General features: G+C 37.1%; 1 protein-coding gene across 7 annotated transcripts in view; it reads right to left on the bottom strand.

The window, feature by feature from the left end:
* Positions 1 to 20247, bottom strand: part of TTBK2 (tau tubulin kinase 2) — an 86214-nt gene extending 65967 nt beyond the window's left edge. For 5 of the 7 annotated variants that reach the window (XR_003527457.1, XM_027641806.1, XM_027641812.1 and 2 more), the window contains exon 1: positions 20161 to 20247. The gene's annotated coding sequence lies outside the window, so the exon portion shown is untranslated. Of the gene's footprint in view, positions 1 to 11045; positions 11107 to 19906; positions 19925 to 20160 lie in introns of those variants that run through there. The other 2 variants (XM_027641808.1, XM_027641807.1) reach the window with 2 other exon arrangements.
* Positions 20248 to 20267: the final 20 nt, after the last annotated feature.

The raw sequence follows: 20267 nt of genomic DNA, 5'->3' as shown, positions 1-20267 counted from the left end.
AAAAACTTGTCTTCAGTAATTTTGAGAGTTAATTTTTTTAATTTTCTGGTTTCAGCAATCATTGTTAAATTGAATTTTATATAGCATTATAAAAATTTGTATTTTTGAGATTAATATATGCACGATGGTTCCCATCAGTAACTTCTATCACCAATTAAAATCTTATTTCAATTGTTTGAAGTTTTTCTAGAATTGTGTTTTTTTGTTACACTGGTATAATTATACAAATGTAACTCTTTGTATAAACTCTCTTATCCAAAGACAATACTCTTCAAAAAGGGTATTTGCTTTGGATTCATTTCTATTACTTTCAAAATAGCATCAACTGCAAGTGAATAATTGGTTTTTTCCTGAATCAACACACAGATTATATGCAAAATTGGTAAACTCGTTCTGATTTAAATTAGCAGTATGGCCTTCCATGTGGCTAAATGCCAAGTTTACTACTGGGGCTAAATTATGCTTTTTTTAAAAAAACATTCTGCTGCTTAAACGACTTGGCTTTTAAGACAAACATTTGTTTAACATGATAGTAACTGTGGGGGGGTGTTTCATATTCTTTCATATTTCTTTTTCATATTATATTTATGCCTCTTTGCTTCAACTGTACATTCTACCATTTAAACCAACTCCAAACAAAACAGACCCCTCTGAAGAAAAATTAATCTGGATTAAATTTATACCAAATTAGAGTGGCTTACATCCCTGTAAAGGAGTGCTCATTCAGATACGTAGCCTGAATTGGTTTAATTCAAACAAATGAAGGGAAACCAAATTAAGATTGTGTATTCTGGGTAACAGCATCCACCCCGCAATTTAATCAAGTTAAACTAAACCAATTTAAATTCTACCAGTGCTAGTAAATCCTCCCCTGCAGATAAGGTCAAAATTACAAAAAGAACTATGGTCATTTATGCGAACACCCTTAACATTACTAACCACTGACCACAGTTACTGCCCTTTCCAATAGAATTATCATAACAGAGTCAAGAACTAAGTCAAAGACAAAATGAAATGGTACTAATGAAGGGGAAAAGGTCTATTTCCAAAATTACATGCTTACAGCACATAGCCATTTTTCCATTTACTCAAACATTTGCTTCTCTTTCCACCACCCGCCAGTTACATCAGAGTGAGTCGTGGTCTTTACCAAATAAATTGTTCACTCCTGTTCACAGTAATTTTAGAGTTTTTTGTTAATACTGCTATCGGACTTGATTTGATTCCTGACTTGATACTTTATTTTTTTTAATACATTTCAAGTTACAATTTATGGTCACAGCTCTGACGAACATTTCTGAGCGCTATTAATTCATGTATCCTGGAGCTTATTAAGAGAGCATCAGCAACAAGACCCAGAATGCAAAGGTATAACACATATATCCACATAAATATCCCATATTTTAAGAATTGTCATAGAAGTATTACTGTATGGCCAAGGTAACAAAATCTTCATTTATACACAAGTCCTCAATCCTATTCCAATACACTAATTCCTCACTATGTCATCCTGTGTCATTACAAAGCAATAACATATATTCTATACCATCAGTAACTGGTATTCAAAGTAACAAAACACCAGCAAAAGTTGTCTCCTGAGCCTTGGAAGACAAGGTACTAAACTCTTCCTGAAGCTTAATAATCAAGTGCAAGCATTATTTTACTTGAAAAAAATGGAAGTTCAACAAACACGTTGAAGTCAATTTGAAGAATCTTGTTTTCTTCAAGACCCCTAATAAAGCAGGAGGATTCAGTGACAAATTTGAAGGCCAGAAAGCTTGAAATTGGCCCAGACTTTTAAATGATCAGGCCACATAAGTGCACCCTCTTCAAAGAATTAGCACACACTAATTTAATTTAATAGTCCAAATAATGAATAGTCCCCTAACTTCACTAGGAACATGTTTCAGTACGTTCCTTTCCTCACAATAAGCATAACTCACTTTGCTTCAAGGTTGAATATGTCTAATTTTAGGTTTTTTACCACCAGACTTGGTTACGGTTTTGGTAACCAAATTCCATACCCAGTAATTTCACCTCATTTAAACATCTAAATGTTTTTTTAACCTCCTCTAAATTAATAAATTAAGCTTTAAGCCTTCCTTCCTATCCCATGGGTCTTTTACATGGCTCTCCTTTGAAAACTCTCTCCTTGCTCCACATTATTCTTGTGGTATGGTCGGCAACATTGAGTTAGACATCCACTCTATCTCACCAATACCTAGTATGGAGAAAAGATGGTTTTTTATTTATTTGCGATAGCAGTCATTTCTCTAATTTAAGTCTGAAACTGCTTTGTACTTTTGCTAAATCACAACTTTATCAGATACTTATACACCTCCATGCTTACACTCAGGCACTGTTGCAAGCACATGGTTTCTATAAACCATTCATTATTCACAATCTGATCTAGACTGAGTTTCCTTGCTCTGATGTGTTCTCTAATGACCTTAACACTGTATAACTGAAATCTGTTATTGATGTACTGCAGTAGATAAATATCTTTATGTTCCTTACCTAAAAACAAATAACACATATTCTAGTAAGTGTAATCTAGGTTACAATCAAATTTATGTGGAAAAAGAAAAGGACATTATTAGAGAGGACTACATTCAAAGGACTTTTGGACAGACATAAATATATATGCATTCGTTTGGAGGTGGTGCTCAGGTCAAGATTGAAAGTGAAATTTCTCTGAATTTGGAACAATTTAAATTCAGATTGACCCGTTCCAAATTCCAGATGAATTAATGGCTCATAAAAGTACACACAGTTCCATTTGCATAACTGAAATACTTTGCTTTCAGCACAGCTCTTTAACAGCCTACAATGCTGTTAAACAATTTAAGAAAGCTCTAGTATGTTCTGTATTCCACTGATGCAGATGAATAATTAATGGTATACAGTTAAGGTGCAAGCTTTCTCTTACTCATTCAGCAGATGTATCCTTGAGCAGTACAGTTTTATAGGTGGCAGTAAAATTATTTTCAGCACAATGAGCACTTCTTTAAAATTCTCTTAAAAAAGTAACAGTCATTTTAATTGCAGTATGTCTCAAAAAATTCTGTATTCATTAACCCATCAGTTGCCTTATCAGATCAGTTTATCACTTCAGAAGAACTTTTGAAAATAACAGCATTACCACAATTAAAGGCAATTAGCCCTGTGTCAAACTGATTTCCAGATGACAGGTCATGGAGTAACTACGACAACACAATAAGGACAGACTGTTCCATAACGTAAGCCTAGGAATTGATCATAGTATAACATAAGAACAGGTAAGGGAGCATTAGTACTAATATCCAGAATACTGTACAAACAGCATCCATTATTTAAAACTCTTCTATCCACTTAACTGATTTTAACTACACATCAGTCCCACAAAAGACTTCTTTAATTTATCCCAAACAAGTAAACTAAGAGATGATATGCTGTTAGAAAGCAATAGTGCAAAACTTGCAGAAAAAAAAAAGTCAATTTTGTAATAGTTGATTCTAGCTCAGCAAGAAAAGACAATCTTTTCATGTAATTTATGTGCATGTATATAGTTTCTTCAGAGATAGCCCTAAACTGAAGCCAATCTCTGTTTACCAGCCATCATAAATGTTTAAATTCAGATCTAAGATGTAGCACAGACAACTTTGGCTGAATGGAGGTACTGTAAGTTCCAGGACAAAGCAAGCAAGCACAGAAGATAATTTCTGTTCTGTATAAAGGAATACATGTCCTCTTGCCTCCACTATGGAATAGTATCAACCTTTTACTATTAAGAACTCTCTATGCTTATTAGGAGCTCTATCTGCCTGCCTTCAGTTCACTTAAGAAACTAGTAAATTAACTGGAATCTACCTAAGATGGTTTCCACTTCTGTACTTTCTACTTCTGAGCAGAAGAACTTAAGGAACAAACAAAATTTTAACAGCTCAGCATAATGAGAAAATCAGGGCAGGAAAAGTTCAAAGGTCCTAATTCCATCACATTTATGATAAGGTCCACTGTCTTCGAAATGCTAAGAACATGTTGAAATTGTAAATTCCAAGGCCAGAAATGTATTAAGCGCATTGAACACCCAAACTAGAAAGTTATCTTACAAATAAACCTGAATATTTTCTAAATACATCTATTAAAATCTGGGGTTTAGAAAATCATCATTCACCACATAAATAAGAAAACAAATTTAAGACCTTGACTTAAATTTCCAACTTTACTGGTTGTGAAGAAAATCTTTTTAAAATTCAACACATTACCAATGCCATTTTAGGTTTTCCTTTCTCAAGCTCTTGAGTGCCAAAATACTCATAACCACTTGCAGATTCCAGGTGTGAAAAGCTCCCAGCTGTCTCGTGCGCTATTGCCAAAGAGTCTATATTTCCTTCTGGCAACTTCTGCACTTACAGATATGTTGTTATTACAAAAGTGGCAATATTTTCGCAGTTTGAAGGCAGAGTTAAAAATATAACGTTTAGTTTCAAGTCTTATTTTAAAAAGACATATTTCAAGCTACCATACTATTTTCAGTTTGCAAAAGAATTCACTACCAAAATGTTGCAAAAACCCAAGTAAGGCAAGTTCATCAGAAGACTGTATTTTCTTTCACTAAACACACTAATACATGTGGCAAATCCCTACAAGCTTGAGGCGCACAAACCCCTCTTCAAGTCCAAAGTAGAATTAACACCTTTAAATTAAATTGAACTTGAAAGCATTTGCACTGAAGTAAACTTCAATATGTTTCTCGATCAGACCAACTGAGATAAAGGGTACTCAATACCTTGCCATAAAGAAAAGAAAGCATCTTTATGTGCATGACAGGGAATGACTAGATGTTTATGGCTCCTATCAGAAACACAGAATGCAATTTATTACCCACAGAAAATCAGAACATTTTGGTCAGGGAAAATTAGAATTAGTCATAAATCAAAAACCCTATTTAATCCATGATATTTTTGCCATGGTATTTTTCAGATGTGTGACAATGTCCTTGTTTGATCTGTCACACAATTGCACAAAGACTTATGTCAGAAAAAGAGAAAGAATGGAAGTTAGCTGTGAGAGACAGGTAAAGGCTGGGTTACTGTGGTGCTTTCAACTCAAATTCAACCTCAGATGCAGAGCCTTTAATCCTAATGTGGAAGCCTAATCCTTTGGAAAGGTTAACTTTATTTCAAATAACATTGTATTATTTTACTTGTCAAAAGTCTTTTTCAAATAAATGTGCAAATGGAAACTCAGTTTGGCAATGACCTAAATTATACACTGTTACAATAATTATTTTTCAAGATCCTTGTAAAATTTTCATTGTAAAAAAGTGATAGTCAAGTGTGGTTTTAAAGAAAGACAGCTTGAAGTCAAAGAATTAAGGTATTTTAAACAGTGGTATAGTGTTATAATATCAATCTACTAATAGTCTGGATTTATCAGCAAAAATAAAATCTTTATTTCCAGTTTTCTGAAGTGTTGGAATAGTCAGTCATCTTCTTAGGATAAACTCAAGAATATTAATAGCTTACCACCAAAGTCACTAACTACATACAAAGGAATAACATAAATTGATCCTTTAAGATGGTCTGAACTATTGTCCTTTCCACTAATACTATTTCTATTTTTTCACAAATCCATTTTCTCAGCAAGGAAAAACATAGACACTCAACACATGCATACAGCACACAACTACAGAAGACAAGAATGCAAACGATACACTGCTCTGAAGACCTTATAGAGGAGAAGAGCTGCTGCTAAGGACTGTGCAAGAATGATGTGAGGGCACATATATAACTAACTGCTTAATGCTTCATCCAAACAAGTAAAGTTCAGGGCTAATTCTAAACATAAATGGGAGTGTAGTGGTTTGAACCATGACAGGGAGTAACACAGTTTTTTTGAAAATACAACAAAATTAGCAGAGAAACTTTGATGAGACATTCAGATAGATGGCATGTGAATAGCAAAATGCTGTCTGCACTGTCAAATGATCAACAAGGCTGCCAGCAGCAGAGAGGCAGCCCAGCTGGCAGCCACATGACTACATTCACTGTATCATGCCCAGGCTGAAGCTCCATCCATGAAGCAACCTGGACCTCACTAACAAAATTCCCTTGAGAATTCCCTTGATATATCAGTTGACAAAGCACATGACAAAAACATGGTCAATGAGGCCTGACAGTTTACTAAGCAGAATACGAGAAAAGAGAGAAATAATCTTTTTTCAATCTGTAATGTCTAACCTCTTAGCACCCGTATCTTTAGGGCACATAACTCTAAATCTGCTGCAGTATTGGGATAAAGAGAGGGCATCAGTTGTGCATACACAGGTATTCCATCTTCTTAAATACTTTAAATACATCTCCGTGAATACAGTAGCTCTCCTTTTTGCCAATGTGTAAAATGAGGTCAGTAAGTGCTACACCAAGCAAGGTGCCTCCATAAGAGCCTAGCTAACAGGAAGATGGGATTTGAGGGAGTCCACACAGTGCAGGACATCTACCAATCTCTGACAGGCTTCAGCCTCCTCAGTGAGGAGATTGGCCATCCTATCATGCAATGCAGCAATCCCGGAAAGAGTTAAGGAGGAAAGACACACCATCATGTTACAGTTTATGCAGGAGACACCTCAGTATGTTCAAGAAGAATTGTACTTTCCAGCAGCAAATCAACAGTATTAGAGAAGTCAGGCACAAAGAGAGGACAAAAAAACCACAGAGACCCTGTGCTAACCCTCATGCCAAGACCAACTCAGCACTGATGTCAGCATCCCTTGCACCAATGGGTAAGGCACAGCCACATGAAGCGGATCCTTACAAACTGCCAAATGACATGAGAGGTGGGAAATGGCTTGGTGCTTGGCTGTGCTGAAGGAAGGTGGCACTGAGGCAGCTAAATAAACATAAAGGAGGTATTGCTAGCAGACTGGCACAAGTTATTACTTTACCTTCAGTTTGGCATGGCTGTAGAGAAGAGTTCTCTACAGTGCCAGGGAATCTTTCTTGTTCACAGGATATTCCACAATGATCACATGGGCTCTGGCAATATTGAATTTAGAAGTACAATGCACAACAACAAAGGAGATGGGTAGCTCATCCAAGACTGTCTGACCAATCTGCCCCTAAAAAAATATTGGTGCTGAAAAAGGTACAGGGACTCAAGTCAACAATGTGGCTTGTTTAGAGCATGCACTTGCTTTGTAGCTGTAGTTGAAGCTGGCTTCAAGCAACAGTGACTGAAACTTGAGCTCCTAATCAGACGTCCTGCAAGGTTTGAAATGGAAAACAAGTATTAAAAAACTGAAATGGAACTTTGGCAAAGGCATTTGAAGTTGGTACAAATCCAAAAATATCAATTTAATTTGCAACAGAAAAAAATTAGGTTAGACAGTAGAAAAGTAGATAGCATGGGCAGCTAATCACAAGCAGAGACAGGTTGCATTAGGCCAAAAATCCACCCAGCCCAACCTCCTGTCTCTGACTATTGCCAGCAACTGATGTCTAGGGAAGAATACAAGGACACAGAAGGCATATAATCAGACTTCCCAGAATATTTTCTGAGGATATAGTAAGCTGGGACACAAAACACAGAAACAAAGATGGTATTTAAGATTTTTCATCTCCAAGTTCATTAGAGCTTTTCTGAACCCATGAAAACTTTTACCACCCATAACACTCTACTTCAAGCAAATTGTAACTTGACTTCATTTTGTGGGAAAAAGCATCCTTGTTTCCAATTTGTTTTCTGCTACTTACACTGGAAGTTCATTAACCCTTGTACAGGAAGGCAGTGTACAGTTGTTCCCTGTTCACCTCTCAGTCCTACACAGGGAATACACTGCTACCATATGCCTCCTTATTTACCTCTTCCAACTACTTAGTCTTTCACTGATTTTGATCATCATCTGTGTGCTTTTTGCAGTTCTATGTCCTCTCTGAGATGTGGAGACCAGCATTGTTACTGGGGACTAACCTGCTATTTTCAGAGAATGTGCAAGACTCCATTCAAGAGAAGTTAATTGCTGTAAATTTTAAAATTATTTATCCCTACACGAATTGCTTTTATGATAATTGTCATTCATCATTATCTCAGAGTAGCAAGGTCTTTCTCAAGCTCTTCCTTATCTTCATCTTTACTAATTTTAATAGCTTTGTATCACCAGACTATGTAATTTCAGTATTTGCATCTTATCTAGATCATCTGTAAATACAGCACACGGAGCTACCCTTTTTAGGCTGATGAGCTATCATTTAGGAAGATCAATATTTGTATTTTTAACTCAGGTTCCATTAAATAAAAACAGGTTTTTTCCACAAACTGTACACATATAGAAAACCTGACTCAGTATCTTCCATCTGGATCATCAACAGCTCTGCTTTCAAATTTGGAATAGATTCCCTGGGTATCTAAACACAATGCTCCTTCAAAAGAAGGAGCCAAATTGGATGGGGCCCTGAGCAACCTGGTCTAGTGGAAGGTGTCCCTGCCAACTCTAAAGTCCCTTCCAACCCAAATCATTCTGCAATTCTGTGAGGGACGACTGTGAGGAACTGCTGGGTGATTTCATAGTACTGTATAACCAGGAGATAATGGTGGGCAAGGTTCTGTGTAAGTACATGTCAAATTATGTACATCAGAAAAATAATCCTACCTTCTCATTAAATATGTGAGAAACTATTAGCAATCAAGAATAAGAACTTGGTGTTCTGATATACAATTATAAAAGATGACAACTCAGTGCTAAACAGCAGTCAAAAAAAAAATCAAACGTTAAGAATTCAGAAAAAGCAGATGACAACATGAAGATCATGTATATATCCACAGTTCACTATCACCTTAAGTATTGTATGCAATTCTAGTTCTTCCTACCTGACCAAAAAAAAAAAAAGGTTCAGAAAATGGAACAAGATAATCAAAGATACAGACTTAAAATCTTTTTCAAGAGATGATGGGAAGTAGAGAGGGGTATTTGATGGAGGTCTATAAAATCATTAGGGGCATGGAGAAGTTGGCTAGGAATCAACTATTCATGATGTCATTCAATAAGAGAACCAAAAAATATCAAAGTAGATCAGCAGGAGCCAAACTCAGAGCAAACTGACATGTGCAACTTCTTGCCAATGGAATACTGTGAATAACAAAAGTTTACAATGGTTCAAGTGGATACTGATTAACTACACAAAGAAAGAAAACTGCTGTGGGTTACTGAAAATACATATTAAGTATATTCAGCTCAGGAAGTTCCTTACTAGAAAATGAAAAAGTACTAGAGGAAATTATAATTTATATTATCTCTGGTTTTGTACTTTTCCTTAGGCATCCACTTACAACTACTGTTGAATACAGATCTTTAGTCTTTAATCTATCTTGTTTGGAAAGATAGAGAGAAGACAAAGAACTTCTGCTCCCTGTAACATAAATTCAAGTTATCTGAACTGATGAGCTGCAACTTGAATTAAAATCTTCTGCATAATCTTTTGCAAGTTACTTAAAAGAAGCTACAACCCTAAAACTGGTGACTAACTAACATAGTGGGAACGACATGATAAAGCAAACCAATTCGACTCAAATAAACTCTTCTGGTACTTATGTGAGGTTGTTATTTTGAAAAAAATATATTATAAATCCTTGTATGCAAGAAGCACTCACAATCTTCAAACACAATTTGTCCTATTGTTTCAACTTCTATTCTCCGCACGCTGTCCCCTTTACGCTGGGTTTAGTGTCTAGTCTCAGTGTCTTCACATATAATACTCTTCCTATATTTTCTATTCCCTCCAGCACCTCTCATTCAAATGCAAATTTTCACATGGTCGTTAAAAACTAATACCAATCACTAATATTATAAACTGAAATTCTCCCTCTAATAAAGGGGCATCAATCCACTCTGCAAACAGCAATGAAATTAATACCATGTAGGTTTTCTTTATTCTGGATTAAGATGTTTTGTTTTCCTAATTACATTCAGCACATATACACCTATTTTTGATATGGCACTATTTGCACACAAGAAAGAATGATAAAGATTTCTACATTGTTTGCTAGAGAAGTGATCACACACTTTCAGTGACAGAGAACCTCCTCCTCCAAGAGGACTAGGTTTTACCACATTATTAAATATTTAAAACCATACAAGACCCTGCACCCTACAGAAAAAAACAGGGTAAAAAGATGCTTTTTAATCCATTTGTTGGTCACTATCATTCGTCAAGGCTGACAAAAGGTCAATTTGACCTTCTAAAGTTTGTTGAGATGGTAGATGGTGATGGGAACAAGAGAAAAGATTCAAGTCTTAGGTGCATTTTCAGAATTTTTATGTAAGTACTGAGAGCTGCAGTACTGAATTGCAAAAGGTGTTTTTAATTTGTTTCCATCCAGTAGCCTTGCTTCAGTCTGGCAGCCAGTAAATAAGAGTTCAATAGCCACTAACAATTGTTCAGTAATAATTTTAAAGCTGGAAAATCAAAAATAGTATGTGAGAGGCTTACATCTTAGTTTTAAGAGAAAAAAGCACCCATGGATAGAGCAACAGTGACACTCTCAAAATACTAAAGTACTTCAATCAACTGAAGTGAGAGATTACTTTTTTGTGTGTGTGTGTGAAATAAAATTGCTACGCATATGGTGATGCATAAGAAACGAAGCAAACTTATCAAAACATGTCATGAATTAAAAAAAAACACAATTCATGGAAATTATTTCCCATCACCATGTTTAGACTATAGCATTCAATTCACACACATGAAGCCTAAATAAATAAACTAATCATCTATTTTTGCCTTTAATACATCTACAGTTGCCTCCTTCAGGTTCCATTACTTGTCTATTCCTATTCTCTGCCCTAATCTGTGCAGTATTGCTTTGCATTACACGGAATAACAGCCATGTCAAGACATTCAACCTCTTAGTCTGAGAGCCACGGAGTCCTCCCAGCAGAAAGGCATTCAAACCTCTCACCAGCAAAGGCCTGAGGAAAAGGAATTTGATGGGAAAGGGGGAGAAGAAGGAAAATGCCAAACGTTCAAACAACTTCTTGCTTTTCTCACAGGTTTTGTTACTACTTCCTCCTAATTGTTGAGGTGGCCATCAAAGAGCTTCCGCTCTGATCAAGACTGCCAGGTCTATCTGCATCAAAGCAAAAATTAATGCAGGAAATCAGAAATGCAATATTCTTTATAATACTGCTATATTAACACACTTTGTGATAAAGAATATTACACAACATACATTTTAATATACATCTATACATACATCACACATATATGTGATTTTACATTATACACATATTTGTTTATATTATTTACATATATATTCCATGTACATTATATATACACTATTATATTTTTATGGAAATACAAAACTTCGTATTAATGAGGATTCATGTCGTTAACCACAACTACTTACATAAAATAGCAGCAAATTTGGCAAGGTAGCTACATATAAATCCAAATGAATGCGCCCTAACACTTTGTAAATGGGGTATGGTACTTTTAAAAGCAAATTACTAAAATAATGGGGGGGGAAGCTACGTAAAATAGTAATTAAAAATAGTGTGCTATCACTAATCATCTTTCAAGTATATAATAAAGAAATGAGTGGTGCAGGCAAGAGAACAGGACACAGGAATTTCTGGAACATGGAGGAAAAAATGAAACTAGTATCAGCAATAAGCTGGAAGTTGTTTATAGATGTGTTATTTTCCGGGTTCATCTTTGGAGGCTGTTTTATAGGGTTCTCTTGAGGTCAGAGCTGAGATGACAAAATGGGTGATTGGTGAAAATTGTTAAGCTACAGGTAGAATAATGTTTTTGCCTTTTATACACTTGCCTGAAAGTTCACTGTGATGCACAGTGATTTCTTATAGAAGTGCATTGGAAAAAGTTTTTATCTCTTACTCGAGGATGGTATAGACATATTTGGTGTAAAGTAGATGGCAAAGAATCTGTTCCTGATGATGAGTTGAGCATGACTGGGGCTGTTAAAAAGCCAGGAGCTGCAGCTCTGGGAAAACTTTCACAGTAGAGTTTTTTTCTGGTATAAGTAGCAAAGGCACAAAGATTTTCTGTGCAAGTCCCAGGACACAGTGATATGAGAAGACCAGATGCTACTGTCAGTGGCAGCCTTCTTTTTGCAACGAAGCAATTAACTCCTTGCATGCTGCCCGGGCGGCTCTCAGAAACGCGCTCACCTTCAGGCCGCGCTCAGCCCGGCTCGGCTCAGTACCTTGGCCAGCTCCGGGCGGCCCGCGGCTCCTCCGGCCCCGGCAGCGAGCGGGGAGAGACTGGGACGGCGTCCCAAGCTCCGGACGGTGCTGCGTCCCCTAGTCCCTAAATATCAGGGAGATGCTACTAAGTCAGACAGGTTGAGAAAGACACATTTGAATCACTTTTATCTTAGTAGGTATTTGCAAGGAGATCTCTGATTTATCACTGCAGATTGCTGAAACAGAGAGCACTGCAGAAGACAGTTAATTTTAATGTTTGGAAAGGATAAATAAAATTACTCTGGTAACAGGCCATCCGCTCGAGATCAGTTCCAGGCAAGGACTTGCAAGAAGAGGACTTGAGCATTAAAGAATTAGTGGAAGGCAATAAAACTACTGCCATTCAACTAAGTTCCCCTTCCTATCAAACTAAAGTTTTACTACGGCATTACCAGTTTGGCCTGTAAAGATAATAGTTATTATGGCATTTATAGTTCTGTAAGACATCTAAGTTTATATCACACAGCACAGTCTCTTTTTAAGGAACTAAAATGGCAGAAAATCAATTGATCATACATTAAACAATAGGTCCCCAAGTATAATTTTAAATTAACTAAACTAATATTTCTCTAATTACTCCCATAAGAGTCAATTTCTGACTTAATAGTGAAACATTTTTTACCAGGGAAAAATTATAAAGTTTGTACCTGATGCTGAGATCAAGAAGTGGTATAGAACAAACTGCATCAACTGCTTAATCAGACTGCAAGCAAACTACTTTTATCCAACTCGGATGAAAGAAGGCATTATACATCAAGGAACAAAGAATAAACGGAACATTACCTAACACAATGTAGTAACCAATCAGTTCTGATAAATGCATCTGCTGGAGTGTTAAGGTTATGACAACTATGGATGAGTAGACAAATAAATACTATGAGATACTGTAACACCTCTCTATCTGCTCATTGTAGGACTGTTGCTAGAATATTATATCCAGTTCTGGTGCTCATATTTCAAGAAAAGATTTTTTTTAACAAAAATATGCAGAAAACCGAATTATTAAAATACTGGTAGTATGTACTGAGTGTCAAAATTACAAAGCTCAGTCCCCAACACACAAATCATACAAGCAAAAGGTTGAGTCTTTAGATTACTTAAAAACATAAAAATATCTCCAAGGTCTTTAATTTTCAACAATAAAGATATTCTACTATTAGAATACTTTATTAATTATTTCAGTGGATTCCTCATTACTAACTATTCTTAAAAGACAACAGAATAATTTTCTACATTATATGCTCTTACTCAACTACTGTTAGCACATTAAATTCAGGGAAGTCCTAGGGAAGCTGATGTTACACACAAAGTTGGCTCAACAATCACAACAGTTCCCTTGGTCTTCAAGCAGTAAGGCTGAGATAAATGATAAGGTTTTTGTCTTTGAATACTAATGATATAATCATATTTCATTAAGAAAATACAATTATCCCAGGCATATTTAGTTTGCTGGGACTGTCTTAAGTCCACAAAAGTACTTAAAAACAGTCCACAGATCAGTTGAAAAAAATAAAACGTGGCAGAATGATGAGGCACAAAAATCAACAAGTTTATGTATTAAAAACATGGAGATCAAGAGACTCTCAAAAATTACATGAATTTCTTACAAATCAGAAGAGTTAACAGTGCAAGATCAGATTTTAACTATCTTCCAAACAAACATACTAAAATTATTCCTAAAAACACAAGAGCAAAGTTTCCCAAAAACCTTTACAGCCATTCACTTCATCCTTACTTAAATAATAAAAAGTATAGCATATTGGCATCACATATTTTAAGAAATACTGGTTGTATGTAAATAAAGACATTCAATACCAAATCTCTCCAAATTAAAGCTTGGGCTGTAAAAACAATCTTGATTGTACTGTTGACCTATGACATGCCATATTTGTGTATTTTGAATGTTTAAACACTTGATCTATACAAACAATATGTCTAAAACCAGAAGAAGTTTTACTTCAGATTGACTGAGTGCAGATTTAATTTTGTAGATATGGAAACAGTAACACATGTTATACGTGTTACTATAATGGCAAAGTGTAATAACCCTAAAATAATAACAGTATTCTTTAAGTTCTCAAATTTACTTAAAAGAAATACAATTCTATCAAACCGAGTTATAAGTATTTTCCTTTTTTTGTTTGTTTTTTTTTTAATACACCAGGATCAAGGAAAGGTTAGTCCAGTCTTTGAATATACATACAGAAGCACTGCCACATGAACAAGGTATCCTAGGCTCAAAACTAATGAAATACATCAGAACAACAGGAAGATGTCCAGCCTGAAATTAGCATCTAGCCCAAATTTCCTTTAAATCAACAGAGAAGAAAGTGCACCATCACCTCAAAGAAGCCTTTCACAGAAAATGTTCCTCTTTCTCTTGCATCCTCCCCAAGTTGACAATAGTCAGGGAGACCTATCAGCTGAGCACCCAGGCTACAGTAAAAGAAAGGATCTGGTTATGACTACCTCAGCTACACATTCAGGGTGAAATTGCACATAACAGCATGACCTAGCAGGAGTTATAAACCTATCTCAGCCCAAACAACTCCCTTTTTACAGTCATTCTCTGTCAAGTTAGTGAGTTGAATCAGTGCAGCTCTGAGATCAGTGGGCACTAGAAAAGGCACAGGCAGAGAACATCATTTTCCACTTATTAACAGAAGCCAGCTGTTAGACTGGTTCAACAATAATGTGCAATTTCATCTGCAGGAGCTAACATGTGAAAAATATTCTTCTGTCTATGTACAGCTATAAATAAATGACAACTATCACCAGACAGTCAATAAGAGAGCCTCTTTCCGGCACACAGCTGCTTTACTGTTGGGAGGCTCATGGTTTGCTCCTTAGCTTCACCCTTAATTTCTAGTTCTTGGCTAGTAAAGACAAGAACTGACTGGGTTAGCCAGCACATTTCTCCCACAAGACCAATAAATATTTTCTTCATACTGATCTATCCTGCGATTCCTTCAAACTTTTCTCCAACCAGACAAATTGTTCAACAGGTTTCCCCGCTGGATACACTGTCTTGCTCAAAACTGCAAAACTATAATTGCACCCAAATCATCATGATTATAAAAATAATCTCTAGAGCCTGACAAAACAGCATATAAACATCACACAGAAAAAGACTGCGATCCTGTATCAATTCCTCTCCTTCAGCTCTCAGAGTATAACATTACTAAGGCTAACTTGACTTAGGGAATTATACTTTGATTTTATTTATAGACTACAGGAAATGGAAAATCAAAACATCACATATGAAGTAAGGGCATTCAGTAAAACTTGAAGAGTAGCACTCTTTGCCTGACACAATTTCTACCAGTTGATGATTCCCATTCTGGATCTATTTAACTCAAGATGCTGACAAATAGACATGAAAAGAACTATTTCAAGACAGTAAATAGTTCAATATAGCAATACAAATACATTCTAAAAAGTCACCAGTTTGATTTGGAAAAACACATTCTATTTACAGATCACTGCCCCTTCTTTTTTAAATACTTTAACACTGCAGCTAAACAGACATCCTTCATTTGCTCAGAAGCCACACTGCTTGCCACGAGTGGCATTTGAAGCATTACTACAGAAGCAAACTTAAAAGCTCCAAGACACATCCTGCTGATAACACTACACCATAAAGCAATATAATTCTTACTACATTGATGGACAACGCTATACCAAAAATATGTTGTTAAAATCCTCATAAAAACATTAGTACTCCGAGACACCGCGTGATAGAAACAACAAATACTATCTAAGAATTATCTGGGAAGTGACAGAGAGCAGAACAAACCCCCTCTCAGAATCAAGAAGGAAGAACTTTCCGAACTGTGGATGAGTCCAACAGTACAATTTTTGGGTAACCTGAAGTGCATCAAAAGAAGTAATAAAATTATCTCCATTTAAACAGACTAGGACTACACCAACCCTGACCGTTTCCCCTTTTCCCCTGTGAGCTCCACATAGTAACCTGTCCCTGCAACAAGTAACAAATTCCTTTGCAACACCCAGATACAAAAAGATGACTTCATATTAGAGACCACATCTTTTACAAGCTCCCAAAGCAAGTTCAGCCTATTTTACCTTTCCTTTATACATCAGACAGCTCTGTATTGGAAAAAAAAAAATACTCTTCTCAAATACCATCAGTAAGCTGGCAAACTTCATTCATGAAAACCCATCCACAAAGGAGGCCTTCAACTCTTCCAGCTACTCAGATGCTTCTCCTGCACTGAAATGCAAGGCTAAGCAACATGCACACGTTTCTTCAAAATGAATAATTACAGGAGAGAGTTCCCCATCAGTGCAAATAATCTAATTCTCAATAACTGATTAATCTCTTCAGAGACAAAGTAACAGCATGAAATACCCTTTGAGTGATGCTTTTCATCACAGAATTGTTTTCAACCATGCAGTACAAGAACCATAGAAAAACATGCCTGAACACAACAATGAACACATTTTAAAATTTTTAACCAGTTTTGTTAAAAACACTAGACTCCTTCATTTTCCCAGTTTGCCTTCCTTTCCTCGCTCCTCTCAAATTAAATCTTTCCCTTCTCCCTCAAAAAACTCCTCAAGGCTTTCAAAATTTGTCTCCATTAACTGACAAATAAGTTTGAAAAATAAATTACCAAAAGATACGATTTGCACAACATGTCAAAAATGGAAAAAGATTCTCAACCAGATCAAGAGGTGAAGTGTCAAAAGGCCAGATTTTATCGTTTGAATTTTCCACTACGTGGTTTTCAAAATTAGTGACCTATAAGCTAATACAGAGAAAGATGGACTATAAATTTAAACTGTTAAGAATGCCACCTCAATTTCATAAGCAGCTTAGAAAAAATCAGAGTTACTAAATTCCCTCAAAATCACACTACTTAACATGTAGCACTGAAGGGGGATACTCTAACTCTAAAATTTTAATAAATACAATAAAATTGTAAAGGTTAAGTAAAAAATTGGATGATATTTTCAAATAAGTTATTTTGAAAGGACATATATAGTTACTAAAGTCTCATTACATAGTAATCAATGTTTCCAACAAAGACAGGGAAGTTTAAATTTTATTCTACCACTGGGTGACACAGAATACAGTACAACAATTAAAGCACCCTATTAGTGCATGGAAAGCAGAAAAATGAAACTGCCTCATTTAGTTGTACTCTGTCATCCAACTGAAAGTTTGTATTTCCTCTTCTAGAAATTAATATGTTTAATTCCCATTAAAGTATCCTAGATACTAAACTGTTAAACAAAAGAAAACTAAGTAAAATATTAACCATTCAAACAAGTTTCTTTCATCCCAATCATGGACAAGAAGTCAAGTAGATAACAAGCAATTTTTAAACACAACATGATCTGTAGATCTTGGACTCCTTAACGTACACCTTGCACTTAGTCAGTTTTGCATTTTACTTCCTGCCCACCTATACTTTAACAACTGGCCCATCAGACTGATCTGCTAAGTCCATGGCACAACACACTGCTCTGTGAGATCAATCAAAGGAAGCTCAGGTTTCTGTGTCATGAGGAGAGAGTTTTTAACAGAGAGGGAGGAAGGGAGGAACAAGGGAGGAAGGACAGTGGCTGGTCCACACACAGCAACGCATCCCTGTGAGACCATGACGAATCCTGGTGTCTTGTACTGAAAAGGCAGCTGTTTCTCCTCCCCTCTAGCCAAACACAAAGGCTTTGTGTAGTGCTTTCCCAGAGAAAAGGAAAGAGACAAGGCAACACATAGGAATATGCAGAAACTGTCAATCCCCTTTGTAGAGTATCAATTCATTCCCACTACATAAACAAGCCTTAACTAACACAGAAAACACAGAAGTATATTAATATACCATAGAGGGCAACTTCATACACTAAGCAAATGCTTAACCTTTTGTACATGTATATCTAGTACTGGTAGAAACATCATTTAGAAGCCAGTTTTGAACAAGGAAAACTCCACTCATATCTCTCTTCTGTCATACTCAAAAATCTTCTTGATATAATCAGCCACACTGAAGAACCCTCTCTGGAATTTGTGATGTTAGAGAAATCAGAGCCTGCAGTATGTGACAGCAGTACAGTGACTACACTAAACCCAAGCAACATCACAATATTCCAGTTGCTCAATTTCTTCTCCCATTCTAGCCCCATCCTTTCCAAATAGGAAGTTTAAAAAGATGCTGAACTACAAGTGCATAACAGTATACCAGAAATATATCAGAGAAGAACAAAGTATTTGTCAGAGATAATTGGTTCCATCTTCACATTTTTTAAACTATGATATTCTGATGCACTATTTTCAAAACAACTTTTGACTGAAGACAACATATACTACTGCAGTCAAACTTTCCTATATATAATTTCTTTGACAGGCCAAATGTAAATAAGCATACTTCTGGTTTAACAAGTTAAGAAAGTTTTACCACTTTTTTTAAACGTACTTCACACTGTAAAGCAAATGAATAATCATCAACAAAGTATTCTGGGCAATTTAATACAGAATAGAAATCATGGATATCTTTGTACCATGAGTTAACATCATTAAAACCTCAAAAAACTTTTTCAAAATCAAACAAGAGCAGCTAAAAAAGCTCCAATCTATTGTTTTCTCATATACAACAGCTGAAAGGAAGTAACGTACCTACAAGCATAGTGTATGTTCAACAGAGGCATGGCATTAACTATGCAGAATATAAAAAATGTACTCATTTTTTCCAGAACCACAACAGGGAAATTAGTCACATGTTCTAAGGCTAATATGATACTTAAATAAATAGAGTATGTTTTATTTTAGGGCTTTCAACCTTCCTGCAATACAGCTTACTAATTCAGAACATTTAAGCTGAAATTCAACTGGTTCTGCACATACAGTCTAAGAAAGCCATTACAACGTATTTTATAGCTCATCTGCTATACTCCTTTTCAGTTTAATTATAAATACAGTAGAAGGTTCTCAAAAGGCTGTGTTATACTCTGGGGTCATTCTTTTGTGTCCATTTCCCTCAACCCCCATGACAATATATTATTATTATTATTATTTGTAAATGCATCCCCACTCACACTAGCAGCTGTTCCCAACTGCTCTGGCTCACACCAGAGGTTTTGGAAACCTCGTACCGATCTTTGTCCTTCCATCGCTTTTGCCCTAGAGTGACAACAGACGCACAGGGATACATCCAAAGATCATCTGTAGGCTCGGGAACAAGGTAATTTCCCTTTCCCTTCTCGTAAAGTTAAAAGTACGTGTAACAACGCATTTTTAAATCCGTTCCATACGCAGTTTATACGCTCCCTGTTACCGTGGTGCGAGCACCCGCGGCCTAGCCGGGCATATCTGTATGCACAGATCGATGCAACTGCCGCTAATGGCTCCAGCACTCGGAGCGCCAGGCGACAGACAGCCCGCTTCCCGATCCAGCCGTGCCCACACAGCATCCGTCACACGCATGCCACGGCCCAGAGCTGGAAATATAGACGCAGCTATTTTAAAACAGGGATGTTTCGCCGTCAGAACACGTAAATATCTGCACCGTTTGCCTTCTTGCAGCAAGTGGGGGGGGGGACCAAAAAAAAAAAAAAATCTCGTGCCTATAAATCTGAGTTTTCCGTGGAGGCCAGGGCAGCGGTGGGTGACTGCTGCTGGAGCCCGCCAGACCTGCCGACCTTAACTCCACGGACCGGATCGCCCCGTGCTGCCCCCGCTGGAATAACCCCCTCTCGGGGAGGGCCGTGGCCCCGAAGCTCCCGCGCCCGGCAAACTCCCTCTCACGAGGGGAGAGGAACCGCGGCGCGGCTCCCACGCAGCAGCCGCCGGGGCCGGGCCGGAGCCCGCGGGCCGCGCCCCGCAGAGGCGGCCGGAGCGCCCTCGGGGACCGGGGTGACGGCGGCGGCCGCGGCGCAGCCCCGCATGTCCTCACCTGGAACGGGGCCGAGGCGGCGGCTCTTCGGGGCGGCGCAGCGCGTCCCTTCGGCGCCCCCGACCCCGCGGGGATGGTGTGCGCGGCGCGGGGCGGGGGCTACAGCG

Source organism: Corapipo altera, unplaced genomic scaffold (assembly GCF_003945725.1).
Source record: "Corapipo altera isolate COAL_440 unplaced genomic scaffold, ASM394572v1 23b, whole genome shotgun sequence".
NCBI classification, from domain to species: Eukaryota; Metazoa; Chordata; class Aves; order Passeriformes; family Pipridae; genus Corapipo; species Corapipo altera.
The sequence above is the reverse complement of the archived record's forward strand: the minus strand, read 5'-3'. Positions and strand labels throughout refer to the sequence as shown.